This window comes from Dermacentor silvarum, chromosome 1 (genome assembly GCF_013339745.2).
Source record: "Dermacentor silvarum isolate Dsil-2018 chromosome 1, BIME_Dsil_1.4, whole genome shotgun sequence".
Lineage (NCBI taxonomy): Eukaryota > Metazoa > Arthropoda > Arachnida > Ixodida > Ixodidae > Dermacentor > Dermacentor silvarum.
In genome coordinates, this window is record NC_051154.1 from 373,910,019 (window position 1) to 373,923,935 (window position 13,917).

The following is a 13,917-nucleotide window of genomic DNA, read 5'->3' on the forward strand; positions in this document are numbered from 1 at the left end:
ACCCACCGCGCATGTCTTTTATGTTCATTTTTCTCAGGCTGAAATAATATTTACTTATTTATTATTTCAAAATGCTATCAATCCTCTGGCGAGGATTGTTACAGGAGTGGCAACAAAATACCAACATTACAAAAGCATAGGTAACAACTCACTGAAGCAAAAATTCACAAACATGCGCAACTGTCCCTTATTTTCATGGGAACATTTGTGTCACAAACCTCGTGAACGAGGCGCCAACGCCGGACGAAATTCCAAAGCCGACTTATCAGCTTCCGAAAATAATCCCACGAAAGCAAGGACAATTAGTAAGGGGCCATCTGGTGCGCCAGCTAAAGCCAGTTGCTCTCCAAAGGCCGAGTCAGAGCCCAGACTTGTAAAAATAGAACAAAATATATTCTTCACACAAGGCAGTTACACACACACGTGCACACTTAGGCTATACACTTCACAATACAATTCAGATGGGTATTCACAAAACACAGGAAAATAATTAACGACAAACACTAAGAGTCCAACACGTAAAATACAAAATGAATAGGAACACTAAGCTCGCAACAACTACGCTAGGTACATTTGCGACGAGCGAAAATTGCAGATGGCGTAAAATGTGCGCTGGCATCAGCAACAATGTTACATGACACTGTGGCAAGGGCAGATGAGTGCGGTGGAATTGTAACGTCCTGCGGCAATAAATACTTTACCTTCAGGTTCACGAGCGTCAAGGAGTGGGGCATGACACAGCGTTTGAAATTCCACTTCAGCACGAGAACAGTCGATGACGGCCTTATTAGCGAAAAGGAAGTCCCAGCCCAAAATAACATCATGGAAACAAGAACACAGCACCAAAAATTCGACGATGTAGAGGAGGCCATTGATCCCAACGCGAGCAGTACACGCAGCTGCAGGCGTGATGCGGTCTGCGCTGGCAGTACGAAGTGATACGTTTGACAGTGTCGTCGTAACTTTTCTGAGCGAACGGCAAAGTTTGGCACTAATAACTGAAACTGCGGCACAGGTGTCAACGAGGGCGAGTGCAGCGACGCCGTCCACATATACACCAATAACCTTAGTCGGAGAAAGGAGAGGCCTTGGTCTGTTCGTGGGTGACGCAGTTCTTGCCTCTGGAACTGTGGCGATTAGTTTTCCCGTTCTGGCGTAGAAGGACGACGACGCATCGGCGAAAGCGAGCGGCGTCGAAGCGATGGCGAACGGCCGTCAACAAGAGGGCGGTGGTACGAGTAGGAAGAGATCTGGCCAGGGTTCTGAGACGCTGAGGATGATCGGTATGGTGAAACGTATGGTTCGTTGTCGAAGCTGCGGCGGTAGGATGTTGCGCGGCGACGGCAAAATTGTGCAACGGGGCCAGGTAGACCCCACGCAAAACACATTGGCCGGTTGTCAGGAGTGTGCCATTCTCCATTGCTGTGTGGGTACCGCGGCTGAACGAAGTGACGGGCTGGACACAGTGGCACGACTGATGGCACGACTGATGGGAATGGCGCCAAGGTCTGAGGTGGTGGCTGCGCGAGAGCCTCAGCATAGCTGAGAGATGCAGTCACCTCGGGGAAAGCAACGGGAGTCGGCACCAGCGGAGTCTCGTGGGCAGAAGGGAGAGCTGCGCAAACTTGCTCGTGGATGACCTGGGGAAGGTTGGCCGGCAAAGGCGAGGGTGCTGGCGTGGCGGAGGACAACAGCGAAAGCGGACGATTGACCTCAGCACGACGAACTCTATTGACACGTGCACTTGTTTATCTTTCACCGGTGACCACTTTTCACCGCCTCACAAATGCTAAACGTTATCGCTAGGCGCAGGGCGCGCCTGCATGTATCGGAAGTTTCTCGAACGTTATCGATGCTTCTATCCGTTGTCTGTTGTCACCGACGCTTACGTAATCTGATTGTATGAGCGACGCGAATTGTCAAGTACTTTCTGGAAGACACGCGGGAACCAGGGATTACTCTGGAACCTTCGATGATTCATGTATAAAGCCGACGCGTTTCGCCGCTGATCAGATTTCGACGACCATTCTCCGCTATCGTTGTGATTCGAGTGTAGCTTGCTTTTGTGGGCACAGGTTCGCCCAATAAATAGTAGTGTGTGTGTGTGTTCCCACCGGCGGCAAGTTTATTTTCTCTCTACTTCCCTTTATTTTATAATTTTCTATACTTCAATGAAAATTATTGTACTGAAGAAGACCGGCACTACTCGCAGAAGCAGAGTTTTTCTGCTCACGCAGAAAAAGTTCGGCAGTGCAAGCTTTGCGCTGGTTCCGCCATTGCTGGTTAACTTGCTGGGTCTGTGTTTAGCAGTAAAGAGCGCTTATAACAAATGCTCCATTATATTTGGTGGAGGTTGCTGCATCGATCAAGCCCTGGAACTCCGCAGCCGTACCCGTACCTTGCCTCCAGCTTCTATCATGGCCGTGGACGAAGGGCAGCAGGCCGTTTCCCAGCCTCCGACTGCGGTCTGTTTCGGCACCCTTCAGCAACGCGACCCCATTTTATTCGGTGGTACCGGCGACCAGGACGTCGAAGATTGGCTTGTGTCATACGACTGGGTAAGCAAGCACAACAACTGGGACGACACAAAGAAGCTCAACAATGTCATCTTTTATTAACAGCAGAGCTGTTTAAGCCGACCGCCCAGTCCGTCTGTCGCGAACAAAACCTCGCTGAGCGATGACGTCACCTGCGTTGCCTAGCAACCACCTCGCGGAGCGACGTGTACTTCGCCTCCTCTCCGTGCCGTGCACATGTTGCCTTGACATGGGACGTTAAGGAGAAGGAAGGACATCACGCGCGCGGCGCGCGCTATGCTCGGGAGAGAGAAAGAGAAAATGAGAGAGAGAGAGAGAAAGGAGAGATAAATAAATTGTAGCAGCATCGAGAAGGCAATGCGCAAAGCTGCTGCCGACGCCGAGAGGCAACGCGCAGAGGTGCTGCTGACGCTGTGCGCGTTTCCCCGTTCCCCGTTCGCGCCGAACGCGCGCGGTGTTCGTGACTGCAGCAGGCGCCTCTGGCGGCGGCTCGGCAGGTTTCGACCAGCCACGCCCCGGCAAGTGTGGAAGCACAGCTTGGCCGTGACGTCACTGGGGAGATAAAGCTCGGAGCCGCCGCGACGGTGGCAGAACTCTCGTTGGCTCTGTGGCGAGTACATGTAGCCTTGACATGACGCGACCAAAGAAGATCCGGTCACCCGAAGAAGAAGCCGCTCATCTTGAAGCGTGTCGCGCGGCCAAACGAGAATCTGCGCGTCGACGGCGAGTCGATTCGAAATACCGTGCCTAGCAGCACTTAGCATTTCCTAGCAAAACTTAGCCAAGCCTAGTAAAACAGGGAAGAAGCTAGGTCGATCACCAGATCCGCTGTTTACTCCAGCCTTGCACCACTAGTGCAAGCTGCCTACATTTTTTTACTGCACGTCGCCAGTCTCTGGTTTCGTAACCACGAGACTGATCTTACCACCTTGTCAGCCTTCAAAAGGGGATTCGCGCTCTTCGGCCGTCCAGCGGTTCGCAAGTTGCGTACCAAACAGCGTTTGTGAGGACGACCTTAGCAACGTGGAGAAACCTACACCAGCTATATTGAAGATGTGGTCGACCTTTGTAAGCGTGTCAACCCATCCATGATCGAGGCTGACAAGGTCAAACACATTTTGAAAGGTATCACTAACGATGCATTCCAGATGCTTGTCCTCAAGAGCCCGCAAACGGAGCCGATGTAATCCAACTATGCCAAACCTATGGCGAGCTGTGGAGGCAACGCGAGCCCACTCGCCGCACCTGCTCATCCGACGAAACAATTTCGACATTAACACCTGCTGGTCTTGCGGGGGATCACTCTTCATTACATCGCGAGATAAAGCGGTTTGTGCGCGAGGAGGTGGCGCGCCAGCTGTAACTTCTGCCTTGTACTCTTGATCCTGCCCCATTAAGGCTACCTTCCTCGATCCAACGCGTCGTTCAAGGGAAGGTTTCCCAGGTGCTACCCGCAGCACCTTCGCAACCGGTAACTGCTCCGCTCATTTACGTCGAAGCAGTGGTCACTCCTCGTCCTTCGCCCATCGCAAACTCCTGCGTGCTCGCACGCAGCTTTCTTGCGTCCCCTCAACCGGTGCACTCGGCTGCCCGTGCATTCTTCCGACTGGTATCACGTTTTCAAAATCCGTGGCGCACTGCAGACAACCGCCTTATATGCTTCTCATGCGGTTTACCTGGCCACGTAGCGCGGTTTTACCACCGGGATGGCTTTCTGTCACGTAACGACGTGTACCCAAACCCTATGATTTTTCACCGACGCCACATAATGCTTGGTCTGACCCACCTGTGAACTCCTTCTCTTCGACATACCGAAACTTCAGTACCCGCCGGTCACCTTCCCTACGTCGCCGTTTCATTTCGCCAATGCTGCGAAAGGCTCAACCTGTCCCAGAGGGAAACTAGGAGCCACAGTTCCGGGGGCAATAACTGAGCCGTATGCTAACTTTTCATGACCTAATCCCTCCCGGTAATGTTGCCGTCTCTGTCGAAGGTGTACCCGTCCTAGCTCTTGTAGACACAAGAGCCGCAGTGTCGGTTATGAGTGAACAACTTTGTCCTAAATTGAGAAACGTTACGACGCCCATTCCTGACTTAGTCTTCAGCACTGCGCGTGCACAACGAATCTGACCTCTCGGGGCGTGCACAGCGCAGGTCGTTATTGAGGATGACCACTGTACAGCCCAGTTTGTTGTCCCGCCGGAATGCTCCTACGACGTTATACTTGGCTGGGACTTCCTCTGCACTCACCATGTCGTCAACAACTCTATACCCGCGCTGAAGTCGAGTTCAAGCCATTTTGTGACTGTTTTGGTCGACTCGCCGCCTCTACCTGCCAAAGTGTTTGTTGCCGCCGATACCGTGATTCGATCCTTCTTTCTCATCCGCTCTGGTGCCGCTTTCCTGTGATGTCTCTGCTGACTCATATGTTGTTTTTGCTCCTTCTAAAGCCCCTCTCCGTCGCAAGAGCTTTCTAGTTCCTTTCGGTTCCTTTCACCACATTTCAAGATACTACTAGTGTCATGTATGTTTCCACTCCGTTTTCATGTCCCTCCACTTTACTGTACGGCGAGTGGCTTGGCAGTCACTTGATCCCGTCTCTGCATACGAATTTCCCGACCACACGATTTATCTGCGAATGGCCGCCATTTAAGGTTCCGCTCTACCTTCTCGACCTTCCTTTACCGAGGCCCTTTCTCGATGCATCGACGCTCACCTTACGCAGCAGGAACGCACCCAGATCATCTCCTTGTATGAACGCATCCACGCCAGCTTCGATCACTTGGACTGTATTTCAACCGTCGCTCACCATATCCACACTGGTCTCCACGCTCCTTTGCGTCAGCGCTCATATCGTGTGTTATCCACTGAGTGCCGCATCATCACAGAACAAGTTCATCAAATGCTTCAATGCGGCATCATACACCTCTCGAGCAGCCCATGAGCCTCAACGATTGTTCTGGTAAAGAAAAAGGACGGCTTAATTGGGTTCTGCGTTGACAACCGCCGGCTGAACAAGATCACGCGTAAGGTCGTCTATCCCTTGCCTCGTATAGACGACGCCCTCGACTGCTTGCAAGGAAGAGCATTGTTCTCTTCGTTAGATCTGCGCTCCGGCTACTGCAGGTCCCGATGGGTGAACCTGACCGCTCTAAAACAGCATTCGTTACATCTTAGGGCTTATATGCATTCCATGTGAGGCCATTTGGTCTCTGCAACGCGCCTGTCACTTTTGAACGCATGATCAACACCTTCCTTCGCGCCCTGAAGGGGCAGAGGTGCCTCTGCTACCCGGACAATATTGTGATCTTTTCACAAGGATTTTGCGACGGATATACAACACCTCGAAACTTTCCTCACTTGCCTCAGCTCCCCTGGCCTAAAGCTAAATTTAAAGAAGTGCTGTTTTGGCGCACGAAAGCTGCTTATTCTGGATCATGTCGTCTCCCGAGATGGTGTCCTTACGGATCCCACGAAACTTCGCGTTTTTGCCGAGTTTCCTAAACCGTCGACAATGAAAGACCTTCGTATACATTCCTCGGCCTTTGCTCATATTTTCGACGTTTCATCTGACACTTCGCATCAATTATGGTGACTTTGACTTACCGTCTCCGCAGCAGCCGCGACGTTTCAGCGTGGTCACCAGCATGCGCCGATGCAGTCAGCAAACTCTGACGCATTCTTACGTCACCTTCAATCCTGCGACATTTCGATCCCCTCGCCCCAACTGAAATTCTCATGGACGCTGGCGGCCTCGGCGCTTTGCTTGCCCAGTGTAAACGTGGATTTGACGAGTATGTCGTTGCTTGGTGACGTAACCCATGGCCCCGTGCCAAAGGAGACGCTCCTAGCATCCATCCATCCATGCCTGGAAGCTGGATGAGCTTTCATGTTAAGCAGCTAGAGCAACCCAATTAAATTGTTTCGAAATGAAAACATTATACTCTGAGCAAAAAGGGCGAACAAAAATCTGATACTCACAGACATTTCAGTCAAACGAATCAAGGTCGGTCGGAATTTAGAAATTTTCAAGCAAACATTTTCGTGCATACGTGTTAGCTGCTACATTATATATAGACCTATATAAGAAATTTCCGAATGTATGGAAGTATCTTAAAATACAAATGAAAAATATCGTATCGGGTACAATAATTGCGGTGATATCTTGTATCTGTATCTCAAATACTTGTTGCTCGAGTATCTTGTATCGTATCATGATACAATTGCGAAATTTCTTTTCCCAGCCCTGGTTCTCGGTCCCTGTCTTTTCGCGCTGCGTTCTGCAAAGTTAGCTACGGACTAACTTGCCCACATCAAAGTCCTGCACAGCGCCTGCTCACAGTGTTACTTGGCGAGGCGGTGGACGAAATCACCAGCATTACTAGTGAGGAGGGGGATGGCTACAATAAGGTGATCTCTACACTTTTCTAAAGAAATACAGGCTATCAACGGAAGCATTCCGTGCGATGTATCGGGGAACGAGTTGTACACAAGAGTTCGCCTACAAGCTAATGTCGAGCAAGGAAAAATGGTGCAAAGAATAAAAGGCATTTTATGACCACCAGAAAGCTTTGCAGTGTTTCGGACTCGAGCAATACTATAGGCGCGATTACCAGTGGACGTCACCTATTGGGTGCAATAAAGGCCAGGCGTTTCTAGGGCGCCTGGCCAGGCGCTACGCCAGGCGCCCTAGCTAACATTGTACAATTAGTATTTTATGTCTTTGCTCATTTTTTGTTGCATATATATATATATATATATATATATATATATATATATTTACAAGTACCTTACAGGCCTCGCAGAGGCATTGTGTAAGGGGGGGGGCGATACAAAGTAAGAACAAAGTAATAACAAATTGGGTTAACATCAAAGCCAGTAAGAACAATGCAGAACAACATGAACAACAGCAAAAAAAAATGCCCAAGTACAAAACTAGTCATATGTATGTCACATAAATATGGAAGTTTGAAACACATAAAAAAATTCAACAGCGTGTTGGACAGATCGAATGAAGAGTAGTGAAACAGACGCAGTTTACCGGTACTAGTTGGGATAATACACAGAACTTAATACAGCTGCATCACATTGAAAAAAAGGGGGATGCATGAATCATGCGTGCAAATGGACCAGCTAAGCATTATCAGTGAAACGGTTGATGAGATGCTCGCGAAATTTATCGTGATTACGCTAAAGGGCGATACTGTTTGGAAGATCATTCCACAGTCGTATGGCACGCGGGAGTGACGAGTAGTTAAAATCATTAGTGGTGCCGTAGACACGGGCGTAGCTGAAGTCATTGTGTAATCTGTGCTATAAGTGAGAGGAACGTTGTAATTGTGCTAGCGGTGATCGAGTGGCAGTGACATATTTATGAAAGAGAGACAAAAGCGCAATGTCACGACGTAATGCTAATGGATGGAGTGAAAGTTCGAGCTTTTAGCTGGGTTACACTGGACAAGATGTTATAATTCCGCGTGATAAAACGACAAGCCCTGTTCTGAATAGCTTCTAACTTCTGTGTTAAATATTTTTGATGATGTTACCAAATGGATGATGCGTACTCTAACTGGGGTCGGACAAATGTTGGTAGGCCTGTTTACGTACGTGAGGAGTAGTGGATTGTACGTTACGACGAAGATACCCCAATGATCTAGAAGCATTAGCAAAAAAATCGTAGTTATATGGTCGACCCAGGAAAGATTTTGTGTTAGGTGAACGCCTAGATACCATGTGGTTCTAGCCAATGTGTTGCTATTGATGTTGTAAGGAAAGAGCGAACGAACTGATTTACAGGTAAATGAGATAATTTTACATTTTGAAATGTTAAGAATCATTAGCCATGTTTTACACCAGTTATTAATGCGATCCAGGTCACTTTGGAGGGATTGGTGATCATCAGCACTTTTTATGGAACGGTAAACAATGCAGTCGTCAGCAAATATACGCCTACAAGATGATATGTTATTTGGCAGGTCAGTAATGTAGATTAAGAATAGTAAAGGACCAAGGACGCTACCTTGTGGCACCCCGTATGTAACATCGGAAGGAGGAGAGAACTAATTATTGACAGCGGTGAACTGCTGGTGGTTAGAAAGAAAGTTATGGACCCATGACAAGGTTAGCGAATCTAATTGAAGCGCAGAAAGTTTAGATATTAGTCGGCAATGTGCTACGCGATCGAATGCTTTAGAAAAGTCTAGGAAGATGCAATCTATTTGTAAGTTATCGTTCATGTAGTAATGAAGGTCAGTAGTGAATTCAAATAACTGTGACTCATAGGAGAAGCCTTTTAGAATCCATGGTGATTCGTGAAGAAGAAATGATTTGATTCTAGGTGATCGTAGATATGCGATGCGATAATGTGTTCGAGCATCTTGAAGCAAATGAGCGATAATTTGGGCGATAATTTTCGTGCGAATGTTTATTACCACTTTTGAAAACGGGTACTACCTTTCCTATTTTCCAATCAGTGGGCAGTTCGCTTGTTGATAATGACTGTTTGTAGATGTTAAGTAAGATGACGCTGGAAATTGAAGTGGTATTTTTTAGTATTTTTGAATTTATTTCGTCGACACCGGAGGACGAAGACACCTTAAGGTTATTGATCAGGTGCACAATGCCATTAAGTGTAATGTCGACAGGTGCCATGTAGTGGTAATCAAAATCATTGACGTAGGGGATGCTAGAATTATCTTCTTTGGTAAAAACAGATGCAAAAAACGTGTTTAATGCAATGGGAATGTCAGCATCCGAATATGGGGTGTTGTAAGCATTATGTATCGAAATATCGTTTCCCAGGCTACGTTGACCTATCGTTTTCCAGAATTTACTAGGATTATTTTTCAGTAGTGCGGGAAAGTCTCCTGAAAAATACTTATCTTTGGCTTCACAAAGGGCAGAACAGTATGATTTCAGGTAGTTTTTATAGTTAACCCATGCATCTGGCGTACACTCACGCTTCGCGGCATCGTACAGTCGCCTTTTCTTTTTTCTCATATGCTGGTGTTTTCTCGTGAACGAAGGGTTAGTTTTATCGTTAGATATTATGATAAGTGGAACGTGCTTGGATACTAATTCTGTGAGCTTGTCTCTAAAAAGAACCCAGTTACTTTCAACAGACCTGTTATGAAAATGGGGCAACAAGATGTTATCATAAAAGGCTTGCAGTTCGGCATTAATGCAATCGTAATTAGCTCGGTTATAGTCGCGAATCTGTTTTCTCGTTACACCAATGAAAGGAAGCGGAATGTTAATGGTGATTTGAAGTAATTTATGGTCGCTCAGTCCATCTAAGTAAGTTATGCTACTGACTGTATCAGGAGCTGTTGTAAAGATGAGGTCTAGTATATTGGGACCGCGGGTAGGTTGGGTAACTACTTGAAATAGGTTAAAATGTAAAGTCAGATCAATGAGGCCTGATGAAACAGTACATGGGGATGATAGCAGTGTCCAGTAAATCTGCGGAAAATTGAAGTCACCGAACAAATAAGTGACATCTGCGTGGAAGAGCTCAAGTGCTCTCGCAATGCTTTCACGCAGCTTGTCTGAGAAGGAGTGATCGGAGTTCGGTGCTCGGTAACAGTTACCTATCAATAGTTTGGTGGAAGATGTAATGCAGGCCGTCTATATTATTTCCAGATCATAATCTGTATTAATAGCAAATGATGTTAGCGATTTCTTAATGCCAAGCAGAACGCCTCCCCCTCGTCTATGAATGCGGTTGCGCCTGTATATGTTAAATGAGCTGGAGCCTGAAAGAACTTCGCAATCACGAATGTCTATGTGTAGCCACGTTTCAGTGACAGCGATGATATCGGAATCACTGTCTTCGAGGAAAGACGAGGCTTCAGCACACTTAGATAATATACTTTGAATATTAGTGAATGATATTGACAAGCGGGAAGACATGATGACTGGTTTCGGCTGTTTTAAGATGTGCGCACGTTCACTGCGCATGAGCTATTGATTGAACTGCATGACAGTATCAGTCGTCACATTGTAAATATAGGTTCTTGAGTCCATGCGCAGTTTGTCAACTGACAACTTAAACTTCTTTTTCTGCGATTTTGCGAAATTTATCAATTTTGCCCTCGCTTTGCGAGTTGCAGGCGAGAAATCTTCGCGTATCGCAAAATTTGTTCCCTTAAGTTTAGGCCCCGATGACAGTATGAGTGCTTTGTCCTTGAAATAGGTCAACTTGGCAATTATTGGCCTTCACTTTTCTGGGCTATATTTTCCTAAACGGTGAACGCGCTCAAATTGAACGCTGTTAGCGGTCATCTGCAATTCTTCCGAGCAGAATTTACCTATTTTTTGTTCGGACATTGCCCAGTCTTCACCTGACTCATCTTCTATGCCAAAAAATAGAAGATTCGAGCGCCGCATCCTATTTTCTACATCCTCACATCTTGACGCAATAGCCGTCAGTTGATCCAAGACGCATATAGTTTCATCATTTTTGTCTTCCTCTGCTGTGTTACGCGAAGCAACAGCTGCTTCCAAGGTCGCCACTTTAGTATTAAGTATTGGAACAGTGTTTTCATAGGTTTCCTGCTTTTCTTTGACGCTCTTTAGCTCTTCTAGTAAAGAACCTTGTGCGTCCTCAAGCTTTCGGATGGTTTCTAGCGCCACGGCAAAAACGTCAGCCTCGCTTTTTGACATGGGACCTGGGTTTGACTCGACATCACCAGCAAGCAAGAGCAAAAGGTCACACAAACAAGAACAAAAGCCAGCGGAAAAAACATGCGTTCGCTTCAGTATGTCTTCAAGAGCATGTGGGCATGACACCGCGAGAAGACAATAGTCGCTACTCTTAACACAAGCCGCGTTGTTTAGGTAACTAACCTGAAACATGAAGCAGCATGAAGGCATCTTGTCTGGTGCGATGTCGTGCTCGAAGTGTAGGCTTGTTGGGTGCTTTTTATACTGCGCGCCGGCCGCCTCGAACGCAGCTGTCGTTGATGCGGGTTGCCAGACGGACGGCAATATATATATATATATATATATATATATATATATATAGGATGCAGTCTATCCCGGTTACGCACAATGCGAGATGTTGACGGGCGAGTGCGCGTGGATCGAACAAGCCGTGAAAGCTAATAGTGTGTGTTTGTCAATAAAAAATGCATGTTCTTAACAAAACTGTTGCTTCTGCCTGAGACAGAAGCAACAGCGTCGTGTACTCTGAGTACTCGTGCCTCTTCTCATATAGGTCAGATAAGGCTTCTGCGCGAAAAGGGGCCCTTGTTTGGCAATGCAAGTGCGCAGGCATTGCGTAGATCGAAAACGCATGAGCTTGTTGCAAAGGCTACAATTGCACAGACGTTTTCGAACGGCAGAAAGGAATAGGAGGTGCAGCGCACTGGTATCAGCAACTGCTCTGCGTTGAAGTGAAATGACCTTGGAGCCACGCAGGCACAGAGCACGTGGGGGAAAACGGCCGAAGAGGGAAAACCAAAACTCTGGAGCGAATTGTTTGTCGGACATCTGTCAGAAGGCCTAAAGAGGCTGCTAGAGGCAATCAGTTTCGCCCTAGCTGATAGCCGAACAAATAAATGGCCCTGGCTTACAAAACATCCTCAACAATGTAAGCGATGGCATTGCATATAAAATTTTAAGCTTTCAGCAGGAAGGTGGTGTACACAATAGAAGTTATCTAGACCACAGGGATGTGAATCTTCTTCAGATGACCGTGCCTTAGTCCTATTCGCCCAGAGATGTACGAGTGGCGCTCTCTCGCGTGTGGCGTCAATGGGGGACTCCGCTGCCGACAACGTTTATAGAGCTTCTTCTTATAGAACTTATAAAAGCAGGTTTTATAAACGTTGGCTGTCGAGGCGCGCGCGCGCTCACTACTTGACGGCAGCTTGAAGCTGTCGACCGTTCTGTTCCGCTAGAGTTTTTGAAAAGCGAGTCCGCAGGTTTTTTGACTAGTATGTATGGAATGTTCCAGGACACTATTCCCTGCGAAATCTAGCCGAGTAGTCGTCACCACGCTCAGTTTGGATTGATCGATCGATCCTGGCGTTGTCTGCTAGTCATCAGTGTGTATACGTGCGTGTACGGCGTTGGCTTCTCGCCATTGCTGTTCTGTTTTCATGGCGCACTCACAGCGATTTGTCGGCCCTTTCTTGACAATGAACTGTGAGATTTGGCTTTCAGCCACGGGGCCTGCGCTGTTATAGCGTGTTTGTCTGTTCAGCGCGTGCTGCGTGTTCGGTTGCCTACTCCGTCTGCCACAGACATTCCGATTTTGTTGCGGCCCAACGCGTAAAGCATATCATGAAAGAAGTTTGATGTCACTCTCAAGAAACTAAGTGGTCACTACGGTACGATAATGCACGCACTGTCGATAATGCGAATAATGCCGATAATGCGGCATTGCAGCAAAAGGTGGTCTGGAACATCTGATACAAGGGCGGTTAAAATCAGTGAGCAAAACAAAATTACGTAGTCTTGTGCTGCAGTACTGACCTTCGCATAATCTTTAATTGAAATGAATTACTTCCACCGTGACACAGCTGTCCCGTGCATGCTATAGTCGTCTCAGCGTAACCCTTTGCTTCCTTGCTCCTACCGTGGGTAGCGTGCACATTCCCCAGGCTAGATTCATCCAGCGATGATAATTAGTGCTATCCCATAACAAAAACAGGCGCCAACTTTTTCTTGGATCACCGTTTCCAATATATGTCGCTGTTGTAAGCGGGTCATAACTATTCAACACTAAAACAAGAAAATTGGCAAGTTTATAGGTTTGCTGGGAGCTATAAGCATAAGTTGCTGGAGCTCTAAACACACAAAAAAAAGGAGGGGAGAGGGGGGGGGGCAGACGTATACAGGCAAAATGTTTACAAACATTTCTGAATTTTTTAACAGAATGGTTATATTACTACGCTGATAAAATAATGTTTTCCGAGTGGCTTCCGGTATTCGGAAAGCGCGTTAAACAGAAATAGTATTATGCTAACTTAAACAATTTTTTTCTGCAATGGAAAGTGGTAATGAGGTTTATTTTCAAGAAAATAGTTTAAAGCATGCTTGAAAATTGGGAACGACAGCGCGTGGGGCCCACTAATGTTCTAGGCAAATCGCTACTCATTAAAATAACATGACTTGTGCTGTAAGAAAAAGTTTTACATTTGGAACACCAAGTTATTGGAATTACAAGCGAAATGTGAAATTCTCAGTCCACTACAATGCCGCTTTAATTGCCAACGCAAAATTTTGCGCATGAGCCCTGCGATCGTGCATTTTCAAAGCTGTGACGATTCACACTGCCTCGGTGCGTTGTTTTATGACTGCGTCACGAGATCGTGTCCCTGCCCGCGAGAGATGGGGTTATATGAAAAATAAAAATACATATGCAAGAAATTAA

The 13,917-nt window shown here is 47.0% G+C and overlaps 1 pseudogene; it reads left to right on the forward strand.

Annotated features, from left to right (window-relative positions):
* Positions 1-2,417: 2,417 nt before the first annotated feature.
* The window catches only part of LOC119454190 (uncharacterized), a 48,602-nt pseudogene continuing 37,102 nt past the window's right edge, over positions 2,418-13,917 (forward strand).